Source organism: Pteropus vampyrus, unplaced genomic scaffold (genome assembly GCF_000151845.1).
Source record: "Pteropus vampyrus isolate Shadow unplaced genomic scaffold, Pvam_2.0 Scaffold87, whole genome shotgun sequence".
NCBI classification, from domain to species: Eukaryota; Metazoa; Chordata; class Mammalia; order Chiroptera; family Pteropodidae; genus Pteropus; species Pteropus vampyrus.
In genome coordinates, this window is record NW_011888868.1 from 6,610,044 (window position 1) to 6,629,186 (window position 19,143).

General features: G+C 33.8%; 1 protein-coding gene across 2 annotated transcripts in view; it reads right to left on the reverse strand.

Annotated features, from left to right (window-relative positions):
• The window catches only part of WDR33 (WD repeat domain 33), an 82,681-nt gene that overhangs the window by 20,293 nt on the left and 43,245 nt on the right, over nucleotides 1–19,143 (reverse strand). The gene's annotated exons all lie outside the window — the stretch shown is intronic.

Here is a 19,143-nt window from a genome sequence, read left to right on the forward strand (position 1 = left end):
AGCAAAGTGCACAAAGAAGCAGGTTAAAAGTGAGGTAAAGAGCATTTGAAACAGCTCCTTCTCTGACATGGATCAAACGAAGCTTCTAATGAAGTTTAAGGTGGGAAGGAGAAGGATATAGAATAGAAAAATAGGGAAGTAGAAAAGAAGGAAGAGATGGTTCTAGAGGCATCAGAAAGTGAATTTGCACCAATTCAGAAGGGGAGTAATTCGCATCTCAAACAGGCATGGACTTATATCTAAAGACAATACTCCATGCTGGCAAGCATGTAAGGAGATACCAATTCTCTGAAGAACAGATTGGCAATGTGTATCGAAAGCATGAAAAAGTACATATCCTACAACTCTATAACCCCATGTCTCAGAATTTACCGTAAGAAAATGATGGATGTCCAAAAAGTTTTGTCTAGAAGTATGTTTACTGATACAGCTTATTTTTAAATGCCCTTGAATAGGAAACAAATATATTGCAAAATAAATTTCAGTATGGCATATGTGCTCAATGGAATATGATGCACCTATTACAAATGATAACAGAGATAATTTAATTATGTTATTAAAACATTCATAATACTAAGTTTATTTTAAAAAACACCAGTATGTACAACATTCTTGATGACACCATTGTAAAAGGCAAACAAACTAGTAACATGAGTGACTGTGTGTGAACATCCATACAGACAGGGAAAAAGGGCAAGAAGTCTAGATACCAAACTGTTAACAGAAATAATATTAAGCTGAGTAGTGGTATTAAGGTGATTCTTATTTCTATTTTCCATTTTTATATTTCCTACAATGAACATACATTATTTTGTAGTGGGGATATGAAGCTGGGAAATGGGAAGAGAGGTCTGGTTTTTGTTCTGATTTTTTATTTAAAAAAAAAAGAACTTACAATGGACAAACTGAATAAAAATACAATTCCGTCCCCCAGCTCTCTGCTTGCCTTAATAACTTCGGATGCAATTAAGGATTTGATCCTAAAAAGATATGGCCAGGGAATTTAAAAACTTATGGACCATTATCACCTAAAATTAAATATTATACATATATATTTTAACCAAATTTGAGTGGAAAACACATGAGAAAGCACTTTTAAAATATGATGCACTGCGGAAAAAAGTTTATATTCTTAGTAGCCCTCTCTACCCTCTGGAACACTTCTGTTACATGAAGAAAGTACATCTGTTTAAAGAAGTATATGCAAAAACATAAAAACTATCAATCCTTAAAAAAGGAACAAAATACTTTTTAGCTGTTTTAATTTTTTTTGAAGTTTTCCAAAATGTATTTAAGAATTCAAGCAGGTCATAAATCCCATCCATCCTTTTCTGTTAAATAAAATTTACCCATATCCATATATGTCACTAATATAAATCAAATTGATTGATGCTGATTCTTGGATATTTTATTAGTCATTATTCTTAATAATAAAAATACTACTAACAAACACATATACTTCTTATATATGGTACTATTCTAAGCAAAGTATATGTACTGACTCATCATCTTACATATGAATACTACAAAGTACATACAGATTAAATAAATTGCCCACAATCATAGAGCTGATGTGTGATAGAGCAGACATCTGAATGCAAAGAGCTGGCCTCTGAGCTACTGCTCTTAACACCTATTCTATACTTCCTTATTAGATGTGAAAAGAGTTACAGGAGGAAAAGAAAACATGTACCTTCCCATTCGCTTCTATAATGCATAAAGACTCACTGAAGGACCCTTCACTATATACTGTTTGGTAATTTTTAAATATTGAAACATAAAAACAATCTATTGAGAAAAAAATCAATTTAAAAAATTTAATTTACCAACTAACAGTGGATTAATTACCTCTGGAAAGTGGGTATGAAATCTTTACAAGTAGCATATAATATTTTTATAATTTTATTAAAAAATAAAAGAGGCTGGATGGACCTAGAGGGTATTATAAAATTATTGCTAAAAGAAATGTCAGACAGAGAAAAACAAATACTGTATGGTTTCACTTATATATGGAATCTAAAAAGCAAAATAAATTAACAAAACAGAAAAAACTCATAGGTACAGAGAACAAACTGAAAGTCACCAGATGGGAGGGGATAAGGAGACAGGTGAAAAGGTAAAGGGGATCAAGAAGTACATACTACTAGTTATAAAAATAACCATGAGGATGCAATGTACAGCACAGAGAATAAAGTCAGTATCGTAATAACTATGTGTAGTGCCAGGTGGGTACTAGACTTATTGGAGTGATCACTTCGTAAGATATAGTGATCATATGTTGTACACCTGAAACTCATATTTTATGTCAATTACAATTAAAAAGAAATTTTTTAAAAATGAAAAAAATGGAAAAGGAAAAATAAATTAAGCTGGCATAGAAGCAAATCAACTGCTTCCTTCTTCAGAGAAAAAAAGCTAAGGAATTCCCAATGAGGTGACAAAAACGATTTGAAATGATAAAATTTTGCCCTCTCATGTCAATGTTGATATATTTAGATGCAGAAAAATCAGACTAGAAGAAACTTAGCCTAAGGGAGTAATTTAAAAGGATTTTTAAAAACATATTTAAAAGATGCTATTTGAAGCCTTGTTCATAATTGTGAAAAAGTAAAAACAAATTTTAAAAGTGGAATGATTAAAAGAACTAACTGTACCATAGCCAAAAAGGAGAAGATGAAGATTCTGGGAACAAAAAAAAAACTCAGGAAATGAACTTTTGAAAAGCAAATGAAATAATATCTGCATGAACTGTGCATATGGTATGAGGATGATGAAAATGTACATTCATAATTACAAAAATGTAGATACAGATAAGCAGGGAACGAAAATTATATTGGAATAGTGGAAACAAAGGTCGAGTTTTGCTGTTCACATTTCCTCTGGTATATTGTGGTTTTAACCATAAATAACATGGGTCATATTTTTTGTGTATGTGTGAACTTTTCGATATACTTTTTAAATGAGAAAAAAAATACCACTAAATGCAGTTTATTTTGCTAAGTAATATTTTCTCTATTAAATTAGCAAAAATTAAACTTGGTGACACCCAGTGTTAATAACAGTAATAGACACCCTCATCTCACAATTGGTTGGAAAGTAAATTAGTACGACTTTTTGGGGAGTCCATATGGCCACATCTACCAAAATGTTAAATGTTCACAGTCTTTCATTCTGTAACTCCTTTGCTAGGAATTTACACACCAAGATTTATGTACAAAAATATTTATTACACCTTGTTTGAATTGCAAGACTGGAAATGACCTAAAGATCAATCAATGGAAGGTGATTTAGGAAAATTAAGGTAAATCCATATAGGTGAATTCAATACACCTGTTAAAACTGAGGCAGAAAGAGGAAACTTTCTGGGGTGATAAAATGTTCCATATCTTGATTATGGTGGTGGTTACAAAAAAATGAAGCAGAGAAAAGAGACTTTTTGAAGAGACTGAAATGTTATCTTGATTATGGTGTATATATTTGTCAAAACTCATAGAAATGTACACCTAAAAAAGGGCAAATGTAACCATATGTAAATTAAACCTCAATAATGGACATTCAAAAAAGAAATGCTAATTAAGCTGGTAAGTTTTTTAGGAAGAAGAAATGGTGTGGGCATTTATTCTTCTGTTCTGCTTCAAGTTTTTATTTTTAACATGCGCTTTTATTTTTTTATTCGATGGAAACTGTCTTTGGTTTCCCTCTATTCAAAATTCATGAGAATGACTGATATCAATTTGTACCTCTGCCAAGAAAGAAACAGCCAGTGTATATGGTCCCAGGAAGATGTGCTTCAGAGCCTCAGTGGGATATGCATTTTATCATTGATAGCTCTCAGACTCAGTATGGCTGAATTAAGTTTCAAGGATACTATGGGTTTTGTGAACTGCATGCCATATATAAAAACTTAACTTATATGAATTATTATCTCATAGAAAAATGATTAAGTCCCTAACACATGGCTTATCAATTTCAACCCTTAACTAACCCTAAGAATGCCTCTACACTCATTTTTATCACTTCAAAGGTTCAGAATTTCAGGATAAAATCAAAGTTCTTTGTCATGCCCAAACATGGAAAGTCCAAGAATATAGTATTTGCAATGCTGAAATAATTAATACACTTAATGAAAAATTCATTCAAGTGACAATTATTTTTATGACCTAGGGACTATAACATGGTCATTAAAAACATCTTGCTAATGGCTCAAGATTTTAGGACTAAAAACTTCTTACCAATGAAAGACCAAGTATTGTTTAAAGTGGTATCTAATTAAACCTTTCAGAATCAAGCTTGTAAAAAATATGAAGACAAAGCCCTCAACACCAAACCTGTTCCAGATCCTACAAACCCTACCACAGAAACAAGATGAAGCCCTGTGTGGGACTGACAGTAGTCTACAAGTTGACTAGTAAACACATACAATCCTCAGCAGGATGGCAGAGCTTAAAGAAGCCAGAGACACAGGCCCTTGGTTACCAGGTAAAGACTCCGGGATCTTTGGGAGAAGGTCATAGTACCTAATCCATACTTGACTGCAATTAGAAACAGAGAATATGCTTAAAGAAAGATTTCAACATTGAGACTTGCAGTTTCAACTGCCAAATTCTAAAATTAAGAGTCCACTTGCAAATCACTAAAGAACAAGAATGTCACAGTAAATCTATGTTTGGAATTTTCTTTGAATACTTACAGTTAAGAATTTAACTTGCACTGTCCAATACAGTAGCTATTAGCCATATGTGGCTATTTAAACCTACTTTAAGTTAAAAATGAGATTCCTCAGCAATCTTTCAGGTGCTCAACAGCCACATGTGACTAGTGGTTAGTATACAGGACAGCAGAGATACAGCATATTTCCATTATCACAAAAAGCCCTATTAGACAAGACTGATTTCAACTAGTCATTTTAAAGAAAGTTTCTCCTTAAATTCTCATAATCACATTACTTTTATTCAGTATTGCAGTTACGCAATAAACAGCAATAACAAAAAAATTATCTTCAATAGACACTAGAGCTAGAGAAAACCTGCAAAATTATACTGGCCTGTAATTGTTACATAAGAGAAAACTGAGGCCTAAAAGGGTTAAATCAGTGGCCAGAGGTAGCTTGATTTCTTCCCATTCCAATCTTCCCTTCACCTCACTAAATATATAACATCCAAATGAAGTAGCAGATTAGCTCCTTTTGTTTTGTTTCACTCATCAATCAACTTTCGCTTCCTCAAATGTAACTGAGGAGGTTTTAGAAGACAAATTTTGGTATATCTTTTCACCTGAGAACTATATAAGGAAAACATTAGGAATAAAATCTAAAAATTATATAACTAAGTACTTTCAACCATCTGAGAAGTAATCAGATTGATTTTGAAGATCAGGGTCCAGTAAAAATAAAGTAGTGTGGCAACTATGACTTAACTCCACTCAAAGAAATTCCAAATTAATCTAACCATAGTGGGTAACTTTTAGAGGTTAAGCCTCAAGGGCAATTAATTTTGCATCATTCCTTAGCTAGCTAAACATTTCTTCCGGGGGTCCTAGCAAAATGAAAGTTAACAGAATTTGCATCTCTTGGAGACAGGTGGCATTGCTTTGTGGATTAACCTGTCTGACATACCAGAATTGTTTAACACATTACTTCATAATAATTTGCAAAAAGCAGTCATTAATTGTGCTTTAGAATTTATACCGGAGGGAAGGTAAACAATTTTACTTATTCCACTTGATCATTCTTTCACATGTTCATTTATGTCCTCTTTCACTCGTTTATTAATTCAAAATAAGTGTGCACAACATATATGGGGCTCCTATTATGGGTGCTCAATCTCTAAAATATGTGATCAAAATGAGGGCTGAACACTGAGGAAGTATTTGTACAATCACACAGTCCAGGTACAAGAACTTTAAAGAAAATTAACACTTAGAATAAAAACGTTTCTGAATAAAGACTGAAATTAAAACAATTAATGCAGGTTTTAGAGAACTTTCCCCACAAAGTAAAACAGAAAAATCTTTTTTAAAAAATGTTACAAAACTATGCCTGAAATAATAGCAAGGTGCAGAATGCAAAAAAAAAAAAAAATGTTTTCTAACTAATAAAAAAAAACTTCATGTTTTTTAAAGGAGATCCTAAAAATACAATGTTGATTCCTTAATAAACCCTAAAATTCTAAGAATAACAGGATAAATGGGTTAGTCTTTAGATATATGATTAACGGTTCTAGACTTACTTTTGTAGAAAGTGGAGTGTTCCTTCTTGATTATTTCCTTTCTCTCTCAGAACCATAAAGTGTAGTGCAAGGAAAGACAGAAGCCAGTAAGGGAAAAGGGTTGTTTCTGAAATCTTTCCTTATAAGGAGGAGGCTCCCTGGCTTCTGTGAAATTGTATGTAAACTTTGTGCCCAAGCATTTTTTGAGAACTTCACCTCTCCGCCACAACCTCACCAGATGCCAAGGGATCTGTCATCCCATACAGGTACACGGCCTGCCTTAGAACAATGCATTTGACCCCAAGGCTCGGTGAACAGTCTTAAAACCAATATGTAGTTTTTATTCGAAGGTCAGCAATAGTGTCCATTTTCCCATTTTATTTTTCCTGGATCAGACCATTATAGGAACAAATCTTAAAAAAAGTTTCTTTTATACATAAATTACAAAAAGCACCAAAATTTTCTAATACAGGAAGAAAAAAAGCAAACAAAGAATTCAAGTAGCATCTTGTACAACATTAACTGTTATTCAAGAAAATGTATCGAACATTAATAACAAACTCAGGCTACTTCCAGCCCCAAGAATATAAAATGTTAACAGATGAGTTTAGGGTATATGTAGCCATGGTCCACAGATAGACACTTCAGTAGGTCAGCGAACTCAAGACTTTAAAAAATTATGAAGCATAAGTAACTTATACGCTGGTCAATGAATATGCAATTTATTAGCGTTTTGCCTTCCTTTTTTGTAAATGATTTTAAACTTTATCCAACAAACATCAACTAGAAGTGATTACTATCAGTATCTTTGTTAACTAAATCGAGAAAGTTACATTAGCAAAAAAAAAAACTATAAAATTAAATGGAAAATTCTGGAAAGAGTACACAGAATCATGGGGAAAGAATTCTATGGTCAAAAGTTGGGCACTGCTAAATTTCTTAAACTGACAAGTTTCTTTCCATGTCTCAGAGCCTCCAGTGCTTTTAATATACATTACAAATCAATAGGTGAGAATTTAATCATGAGCTTTTTTTCTCAGAGTACTTCCAAATCCCTCAGAAGACCAATCTGGAAAATTTTGAAATACTAGTTTATGTTGTCTGGAAATGAAGAACCTAAATTCAGGAGTGGACACCTCTGAGGAAGGAGAGGAAGGGCATTAAAGAGGGACACGTTAACTGTAATGTGTACTTCTTTTTAAAAAAAAAAAATCAGAAGTATGGCAAAATGTAAGAATTTGACAGCATAAAATTGTTTATTGACTTATAAAAAATTGTGAAATGCATGGTGTCAGAAAAGCACCTAATATACAAACATAAAAACTCAAATGGAATAAGGAGGCAGATATATCATAAATTTGACAGTCTCCTACTACCTAAGTCATACATTTAATTTGCATATGCAAGTAAAATCATTTCTATTTATTTGTATTATGTATTTACATGGAAGACCAACAAAAGCTGACCTAAAAGAATTGTTAAGCTAAAAACTGAAAAAATTAAGCATACATCTCATATAATTAATGCCATGTAACTACTTCTGGCATCAAAGTGAGAAAGTTTTTAGGAATATACGACTATATATACAATTTCTGAGTCCAATAAAAACAAACAGATGCATAAGTTTTGCTGAAACTTATGTGTCAGACTGCTGTTCAACTTATACAATAATGTGGGAGAAGGGCATAAACAGAGAAAAGCACAATTTCCACTTGAGTCAAGCTTAAAGACTGTATTTAGAAAAATCTTGAGGCTTATGAAAGGGAGAAAAACAATCGGGGGAAAACTGATATAATGGGAAAATCTTTATTTTTTTTCCCCCAAAACACTGCCTATAAGTGTATAACATGTAAGTCAATCCTCTATATTCTTCAGTTACAATAACCAGAAAGAAGCAACTGCAGCATGTTTTGTGCCAACCAGCAAATTCCCTTTTGTTGGCTTTTTAAAAAAATGTACTACAACACACATACACACACACACACACACACACACACACCACACACGCGCGCGCACGACTATTTTGGAGAATATTCATCAAAGAAGTTTAAAGGGAAAGAATGCAATAACCAAATATTACTTGAACTTCATTGCTGTTGTGCCCTCCAATTGCTTGATATTAATGACCAATATCACAAAGCACTTCTGTCATCTGTCTGGGATGGGAGATACCTGGTGTCCCGCACACAATGCAAAAACCAGCAGCAAAGTTTTTTATAAGAGAGGGTGCACTGGGGTGTGTATGTGTGATCAGACAGTCAAAAGGTTCTCTAGTAAACATTTCTGCACACATTCACCATTCAATAGTAATACACAGACAGTATAACATTCTTCTAAAGGATCAAGAAAAGCAACACAGATTCATCACTTGAAAAACTAGAATATGTAAAAATCAAAAAAACTTTTAAAAGAATGATGGGAGTCCGCCAATACCAAGACTCTCAGAAAGAGCAGTACCTATACAGCATTAATAGTAGAGTAATTAGTGCCAACAGATACCTTGGCCAACAAGGAAGTGATGCCATGACTGAAACCCTGAATAAAGCAGAACCAAAAAAGGAAGACGAGATGTTTTAAATGACACTTTAAGGCACTTTTAGGGTAGATCTTTCTTCTGAAAACGAGGTAAAACAAAATAAACTGGTTCACCCTCAAGTGGCCAATTAAGCACAGGTTTGTTTTTTTTTTTTAAATTAGTTTCAAGTATACAGTACAATGGTTGGTCATTTATATAGTTTATGAAATGATCCCCCCAATTACTCTACCTTACCTCTAGCTCCACACATAGCCATTACCTTACTACTGTTACAGATTTTTAAAGTTGGAAGATACATAAAAGCAATGAATAATCCTGACCAAAGATTATGATAGTAATCATAGCCATGCACAGCATCAACTGCACTCTGAATCTCTTAAACAGTTATCTTCTTGGATATAGTTGCACGTTGTTGGTAAATGTGGCTCCTTAGAGTTCTGACCATCTACTACTGCTTACCACTTGGAAAGGAAGGACAGCAACAACAGCAAAGTTATGGAAACTTACCTGTATCAGAACAAGGTTATGTGAACTCCAAAATATTGCTTAGGAGTGGGTGTCTATCATATGATCCCAAAAGGCTATGTAATTTCTAGCTATTAGTAAGAATTTTTTTCTATAAAGGAGTAACCTGAGATGACATTACATTCCAATAGGATCCTGATAATTATTTCCATTTCTGTTTCAAAGAAATAAGATAACAGAAAATCTCAGTTGAGGTTTCCTAGTTACCTAGTTTCCATTACAGTAAAAACATATTCCAACAAAATAAATACCCATTAGTCCAAAGTGATTAAAATAATTGAATAAATAAATAAGAGGGGGAGAAGAGCTAAATCTTTAATGTATGAAAATTCCAAATAACTTATGTAGTTACTTCACCCTCGAGGATGCGGAACACAAGTTCCCATCTCTTAAGTGTGGGCCATGCATCATGACTTCCTTCCAAAGACTATAGTATGAAAAGAGGGAAAAAGTAGCCTTACAGTGGAGAACTCCAATAAACACTGACTCAACTGGTGATCAAGGTCATCATCAAGTCATATTAATAATATAAACACCTTCCTCTGATGTGATGAAAATGGCACTTTACCCTCTTTGATCTTCCTCCCCAAATCCCATAAAAACCAAACCAAATCATGAGAAAAACATCAGATAAATCCCAATTGAGGGACATTCCAAACTATCATAAAACTTTTCATCAACACTCTAGCTACAAGACAACAGCGTACAAAATCTTGACAGAACTAAAGTGGGGAAAAAATGTTGAAGCTAGAATTCTCTAACCAGCCAAAGACTCATTATAAAAGCAAGCATGAAATGAAAACACAATAATTTTTTAAAATTTTGCCCAGACTTCAGAAAGAAAAAAAAAGCTTTACCATTCTAGAAATGTGAAAATCAAGTGATGCTTATTAGGAAATGTGAAAATCCAAACCAGTTCAAATTAATATTATGAAGAATGCCAGCATTTCCTTGTGGTTTTAAAAATCTAACTCTTCTTGTACTTTACTGAATGAATGAATGAATAAATGATGAAAAGCCCAGAGAGAAAAATTACACATAGTATTAAAAATCACAATTATGTTCTTAAGGAAAGCAAATCAATGTTTTATTTTACCTTCCTCAATGAGCAGTACACCAAGAGTGAATCACAAAAATTCTCATTTCCACAATCTGCTATACTTCCTTCCCATAGGAAGAAATAACCAATAGATGAAATCAGCTTTCTCCAATAGGAGCACAGGTACAATGTCAAAATATTTTTATTTATTTGAAATCAAGGAAAGGGACATGTTAAATATAATTCATGTAAGTACCATGTTTAGTGCTCCTATGCTATACAATGGCTAAGAGTAAATTTGGAGTAAACCTGATCTGTTTAAACCTCAGGTGTCACTTACCAGTTATAGCGTTATGTAATGTACTTATTAACCCATGCTATCTATGTCTTAATAGTTTCATGTGTAAAATGAAGACTACTCAACAATTGGGTTGCTTCAGGAATTAAATAAAGCACTTCGCATCATGCCTAGCACACATTCTGAATGGTCAATAAAAGCTCTTATTCGATCCAATGTCTGCCCTGAAAAAGCTCATCATGGGGAGAGATATTTCCATAGAGTTAGTTATCCAGCAAAAGCTGTTACTACTATGAACAGAATACGAGAAAGCAGAAAATGGCTCAATTTGAGTATCTGCCCAAAGTGAAACTTCTAAAGACTTTAATTTCAGTTTTCAAATGACCCCTGAGAAAAGAACATTGGGTTCTAATTATCAACATCTAACCCAAATATTAGACTTGATCTAGTGCCATACATCTCTCAGAACTAGAAAACCTAAAAAAGGGGGCCATCACTGCCTTTGTTTTGACTATGTTTTAAGTAACTATGAAAAAAAATAATACTTTTGATGTAACTATTGATTTTACCACATTAAAATACAGTCTCCAATACTGACATACTAATCACTTCCTTTTTCATTTATGGAGTAAATGTCTGATGATTCTCTCCAAATTTTCTCAATTTTAAAAATATTTATTCATTTCTAGGGGTACAAAATAATCCTACAGAAAAAATATGAGGTTTAACTTGTCTCTCAGTTATTTTACTTGATCACTTACCTCTAAATCCAATAGTGCCATGGATTACCTTAAGCAATGGAGAAAGTAGGAAGAATACTAAGAAGGAAGTAAGGGAAATTGTTTCAAGGTCACTAATGTAAGAAAGGAATTGTGTATTGGAATAAATCATGATTTTAGTACTAGGTGAAATGATGTATGCCCCTCCCTAAATTACTGTCAAATGATTACAGTGGGTGCGCACTTGTTTCCCAAAACTGATACTGACCATAAATTTAATGAAAATTCAAAAAACTTCAACCCAAATGTGGGCATTCTCCAAAAATAGATAGGCTCATACTGAGAATAAACCAGAACAGAAAAATAAAACTCAAAATACACAGAAGGCTATTAGGGCCTTAAAAAGACACTAGGCTCAGTCACAGCTCAGTGATAACAGCTGTGATGCTGTAATGAGGGTAATTACAGAACTCTCCACACAGCAACTTGTCTAGGCCCCTCCTGACTTCCCATTTATATAGAGTAACTGCCTTGAGCTAAAGCCAGACAACTGCTTCTAAACTAAGCAAAGGAAGTCTGAGAAGAAACTCTAGAACAGGATTTAAGGCTGGAAAGGAAAGCAGCTCAAACTTGTGGCGATGTCACACTATGACTTGAAGGAGGAAAGGAGAAGGGAGGGGAGAGAAAACAATAAACAGGAGGGAGAAGAGACAGGAGAGGGAAGGGGAAATAGGGAGGATGAGAGAGGAGAAAGAAAGGTAGGGCCACCAAAGAGTGATATAAACTAAGCACTCCACCTCAGAATGCTATCCATTTACTTTGGCAATTGTGGCAGTTCCCATTTACTCCAACAGTGTCTTTCCCCATTCACTCACTATTACACACACACACACACACACACACACTCTCTCTCTCTCTCTCTCTCTCTCTCTCACACACACACACACACACACACACATGCGCACACAAGTCCACAGTGAGGTCTACTATTCAGGGGAGGAGCCTTTTGGATAAGTGGACTTCACTGCAAAAGAAATGCAAGACAGCTACTTATGCTAACCAGAACAAATCTTCATTCAAATATTTGGCCAACCAAGGATCCTTGGACATTTGAGAAAAATCAAAGAGAAGAGAAAGACCAGCCAGCATAAAGAAACAGATTAAAAGATTCTAGAGAAAACAAGAATAGACTAAACCAAACCAAATACACAAACACCTCAATTTTGCTAAAAGTTTTAAAGGGTAGAGTCATTTAAAACAAACAACAAAACAGGCCACTATAAAAAATGAAAAGACCAGAGAACCACTAGATCTTGGAAATTACACAGTTGATAAAATAAAAATTTCATTAGAAGGGCTGATTGGGCATGACTGAAGATAGTATTCTGAAAGATAAAATAGAAAAAATCTCCCAATACTTAAGAATACAGAAATAGAAAATGTGAAAGAAAACATAATACAAGGTAGGTACCAAAAGGCCCAACATTTACATATTAAGAGTTCCATAAGACAAGCAAAGATGGGAAATGATAATCCAAAAAAAAAAACCTTTGAATGGAATAGATTTGAGATTCTAAGTTAAAGTGAACCAAGAAAGATGAAGTTTATAATACATCCATATTCACAGTTAAAAAAAAAAGTTCAGAGAAAAAGAGATCATTTAAATAAAACATGTTCCTAGAGGAAAACCAGGTTGCATACAAAATTATGAGACTCCGAACAGCATCTGACTTCTCAGCAAAACTGATAGAAGACAGTGGAGGCTTTCAAAAGTCTGAGGGGAAAGCATTTCAAACCAAGAATTCTCTACCCAGATAAACTATGAGTTGAGTATGGTGGCAAATTCCAGACATAAGAATTTTGAAATTTACCTCCTGAGCACTGCAAAAATATTCTGAAACATTATTTTGAAAACGTGTTTTCAATTAAACTGGAAAAAAAAAGAGTGGCCTTAAGACGGGAAGGCAAAGAAATCCCAGTATAACTGCAGTAAGAATACGATTAGTCCAAGTAAGTGCAGACATCGAAGAACTTAGTAAAGAATGTATGTCTTCAAAAATAAAAACAAAATTCACTCACTATAATTACAAAATTAAAAATCGTGGCATTATTTTCAACAATTTAGAGGGCAGATTGAAGATAACAATCTCATTGGATCTTGACATTCTTCAAGAAAAACTTTTAACTGCCAGAGGGTTTATTATAATAAATCCAATTATACTATTTGGCTCTGCAATCAGTAGTATCATTACTAGTCCGATACAACTTATCGGTTTTTATTTTTTAGAATTTTAAAGTTAAAAAAATCTAAAACGATGTTTAAGGGAGAGATGGACATTGAGAGGCATAGATTTCCTTATGTAACATAATGGTGAGTCAATGTATGTTGCCTTGACGTTGGCAGCCCCCGAAATAAAGGACTAAGAACATTTAAACCTATAAAGAACCATCAGCACAATTCACTAACAAAGCCTGGGAGGTAGAAGGGACAATGGTGGTGTAGATACATGAAATTCCTCATCTTTCATGAAAGTACAGAGACACTGTGGCAGAGAGATATACCAAGAAATATTATGTTAAATTATTTTAAATTCTGATGGTAACCACAAGAATAAATTTTTTTAAATTAGGCTAAAAAGATGATGTCTGGGGAGTGGTGAAAAACTGGCCAATTTCTACATTTCAAATTCCATCTCTGTATGGTGCTGAGAAAAGAATTTACCATGAGTGCATATTATTTATAATTTCAAAAAAATGTTACATTTTTAAATGGTAGTAATTTCCTAAAACGTTAAATCCTATATTATTTCTAATTTTTGGCTAGACCACAACAACATTCTTAAACTTTATCATTAATGACTACAGGACGGTGAGGATAACTCAGAAGTATCTTCCAAAAGTTTAAATATTCATCATCTTTGATCCATTGAGTTTATCGTTAGGAGTCTATCCTAAAGGAAAATTTACATGAGTGGTAACAAATATAAAGGTACAAAGAAGCTTAGTGCACAACTATGTCTTAGCAAAAACTTCTTGCAAATCCTAAATGTTTACCAATGAGAATCGTTAAGTAAGTTTCGGTAGACACATGCTAAAGAATGTTACAGAGCAGTAACCTCAAAAAGTCTGGGGTAGTAATGATAAGGAAAGATGACCATGATATATTGTGTCATGAGAGACAAATAGCAAAATAACATATGTAGCATAAATGCCATTCCGTGTAGTTCTTTCAAAAATCATTTTGTATACGCCTAAGAATTGTAGGAACATACACACCGAATTATTAACAGTGATGATCTCTGAATGTGAGACTGGTGAAAAAGAAAAGACACTGACTTTTTATTTCTAATTGTTTGAACTTTTTGTAAATGTTTATTACCTTTGTAAAAGCCAAAACCTAATGTTACTTCAACATTAATCTCATCCAATTCTTTCCTTACCTTTCCACCCCTCCATTCCCCCCAAACACTGTTGCACCACAGATCTCAGCCTTCCATATTGCACAGAGTGAAACGCGTGAATCCAGACCTTACAATTCTCTCCATGCGACAGAGAATATACTTGACGCCCTGCATGACTGATGAAAAAATGGATCTTAATGTTGCATTTGGTCTTCAGCGTGTTTGCTTACGGAATGGTGCTGCTAATAAAGTCAAGGTATAAGTGACGTCCCCATATAGGTCATTAATTGTTAATGCCTCCAGCATGCGTTTTTATTCACCATCTGCCATCTTCCTGGTGACAGGACAACAAGATGTGGAAAGATCAAAGTAAATCCATTTTAACTAATGGAAACACTTCATAAAACATTCTGATAGTGGGCTTCGTTTGCATGGTTGTATTCTGAAGAACACATTTGTGTATGTGTATGACCATAGTTTATACATTTCTTTTCCAGTCAACCCACACATAAATCACTAAATTGTGCCATCGACATTTCCCAGAGAGAGAATATCTGCAGCAACAATGACTATCTGTGAGAGCACTGCGACGTTAGGGCTTTTGGGACAAGGAAGTTCTCAGTTTCTGGTCTTTCTCATCTTCAGCCATCACACTGAACACAAAATCGAAGTAATGTGGCAGAGTGAAGGCTTCTCAACTTTAACTGTACTTGAAGAATGATTTTCCTTTCACTACTCGTTTTCAGAAAAAGACAATAAAAGGAGAAAATCAAAGACTGATGAAAAATAGAATTGAGGACTTACATAAACCTAACAAAGGAGTATTTAATTTTGATCTAATTAAAAATGTCTATTAAAATGCCCAAATAAACAATTCACACCATAAACATGTTTCATTTTTTTGGCCTTTGTATTTTTTCAAGATATTGTAGCAATGGAAAGACTATTCTGCTATGTCTACAGAATAATTCAGTGTATCTTATACTCATCAAATATGAATTTACCTAATTAGAACTCAACAAAACAGCTAGTGGTTCTCAGGAAAGATTCAAATATGTTATCTATTCAAAAAACAAACAACCAAGCAATCGAACAAAGGAAAAAAAAAACAGAACTTTGAGGATAGTGTATGGGGGAATGGTGGGACTGAAATATTTGCCTTAAGGTAATGTGGTTCTGAGATGACTGTGGAAGTAAAGTATGAAGCCTTACTTTAAGTAAGGTTTTAAAAATAAGTCATAGTTCCATTTCGATATGTTATTTAAACATAGCTTCAATACAATTAATTTTATCAACGATACTTCTAAACCCAAGAATCACTACTAAAAATAAGGTAATCATAAAACCCCATTCCAATTCTTGATCTAGTAAAAAAGCTCCTCTTAAATCCTTTATACCTTCCTAATCAATTCCAACTGCCTCTTAAGTCAACTTAAATATGTTACTTTCTTTATACCCTCCATGCTTTTTAGTGTCTTTTCTGCCACATATGACTTAAGCAACATTTACTTCATGCCTGCAACATGAGAAGTGCCTTCTTCTGTGTACTGCTGTGACTCTCACCCTCACAACAACCCTGTGAGGTAGGTATCATTAGCTCCATGTTACAGAGGAGGAAACACAACTGAGAAAGACTGACTTTGCCCAGTGGCAGAGCTGGGATTCAGAGTCAGACCAGCTGACTCAGATGAGTAATATTTATAGCATCCTAGAGGAAAAACAAAGACTGCACCAAGTAGAAACTATGTCTGTACCATGAATTTTAGAGCAGGTGGAGATGTTCAATAATATTAATAATTTCTCCTTCACTGTCACTTAACCATTGTAAATAGAAACTGCATTATACTCTGCTATCATTAAAATTTAAAGGGAACAATTCACAACATGAAATTTACTCCACACTTTTTAATAGGGGGAAAAAATGACATTACAAACAGATTTGCACTCATCGTTGACTCTGAAAAGACATAGTAAACTGGTACTATTCTACATCAATCCTTCTGGTGAGTGGTAATAAAGACATAAATGCAAATCTAATGTTATAATAAATAATACTGAGTGAATTTTGAGGGGATTATGAAAGTGGGTTGCTGCCCAGATAGATTTAGTTTCAAACTGCAAAACCTTATCTAGGCACTTTACCCAAGAGCATGTGCCACAAACCTATGTGCCTAAATTATATCAAAACACATTTTGGCATCTATACGTCATTTAGAAACAGATAAAAATGGTTACATAATAAGTTCCCTAGCAATCTGTGGTAACTCTGGAATGCCTTTCTCATGCAAAAATATATACTGTACTTACTAAATAAAACTTAAATCATAGTTCATTATAAGGTGTTTATAAAATCTAATATGAACACATTTTTCTGTGTGGAATGGTCTTTAGGAGAAAAACCTTATTCTGAAAAGTTATCCTTAGTTTGGTCCAAATCAATAATATTCTAATGCTAGCACTGCTCTATAAAAAACACCAAGATGGTAAAGTTCTACAATCTAAACCCTTTAAGGTTTTCGAGGTTCTCAAGCTATCATGAGGCTATGAAGATTTAAATGACAAAACATGATTACATTCTTTATTTCTATAGGAAAATTTTACGAACCAATGGCAGAACTATTAGTAGTACCACACATGAAGAGACTGGTTTGCCTACAATGTGTCTTACCTAATGGCACTAGACATTTTGAATTCTCTAATCTTGTGACACTACCCAAATGTGTTCACGGTTAAGTCTTAACTATAAACTCAACTTTTCTAGTTTTAAAACTTACTCACTTTTTACCAAATGATAAAAAAAAATTAGTATTAAGAAAAATACCCACAATTTATTATTTAAGGTGAAAATATAACAGAAAGAACCTATCTTGCAGTTTACTGAGAGAAATTTTTGCTCTGAAGATCTCCACATTTAAAGATTATCTCCAGATGTGCATGAGCAGATGCTCCAAAAATATGATTTTACAGTTATCAATTTTAAAATTACAAAAACTATAAAAACTACCTCATTAATCAGAGATACTCTTCTATATAACAATGCAGTGCTTATTTTAGAACATACGTGACATTAAGATACCTTTAAGTGACGCCTTTAAATCAAAAATCTTCAGCCATCATGAAGATCATGAAGAAAGCAATGACTGACCTCCTCCCCATACCTAGGGCCTGGCACCTAGTCTGGCACATAGTACACAGAAATTATTTGAATAAATGAATACATACAAATTTCTTTTCAGTGATCTTTGACGCATATGCCTAAGTTGGAGAGTGGAGGTCTGAAAACATGGTCCCTTTTTGCCTCAGGGTCAACCTGAGAGTACATAAGTTTACAATTTTTATAATTTTTAATTGTAAGGGCTATAACAGTTCATAAATCTTTAAAACCTTTAAAATCCCTTTCATATTTGCTGCTTTGTATTAACACAGACAATAAAGAAAATGAACAGCTGACTCTTAACAGATGTAAAAAAAACAACTCCTGAAACACTAAAAACTAATTCCTAGACACTAAAGTCACTAAGATAAACCCTAGGATCCTCCAGAGATGTTAATGCAGGAAAACTTGCTCATCTTACTTCAAAAAAAAAAAAAAAAAAAAATTTCATAGTTTACCCACTAACTACTTCTAGTCAGCTGAAAACTGGACTGTGCAACTGCTTCCCAATTGCCCTGTTTTGTAAAAACATAATTGTCAGTATCGCTGCAATTTGTTCCAGCGACATGCCCAGTATGTCATTGCTACTAAATCCTGACCTCCCCCAGCTGGTTCCTACAGTGAAAATGCTAGTTGGATTTAAATGCTTTTGGGGGTGGAGCTGCCCCTGACTTCTGAGAACTAATCTGATGTTCAAAGCTAAGTCTCAAAGTTATTACAAACTGATCTGACATTTATAGCTAAACCACATTGCTCTTTTTGGACAATTTCACTATACAGCTATTTCAAATTAAGCCATTCTGAGACCATGCAGAAGCAAGACAAAAAACAAGGTCACTGCATAACTCACAAAATACTAAACAGCTGTTATGCTATATGAGCAACAGCCCTCACTTTCTGAACTCTCCACATACTACCCAAAGCCCAAATCCTATAACACAATCTTTATAACACCCTCTTACTGAGATATGAGATACCCCATGGTTCCTTATGGTCTGTGTTCTTTACTGCAGCAAGTAATAAATCCTACAAGTGACTAAAGGGTACTGACACTTATGAATACTAATTAATAGTGGAATAAAAATAATACTAAATGTTCCAAGGTTATAAATGACTATGATACACAGTTTATTAATACACATCTCACAATTCACGGAGAGGGCAGTTTTGGATGACTTTGGTATACAATTTCTTCCATTTTTCATTTAATGTCAAGACTATGCTTAAAATGTGTTGAAAAGTAAGAAAGCATTACTGAGAGTCAC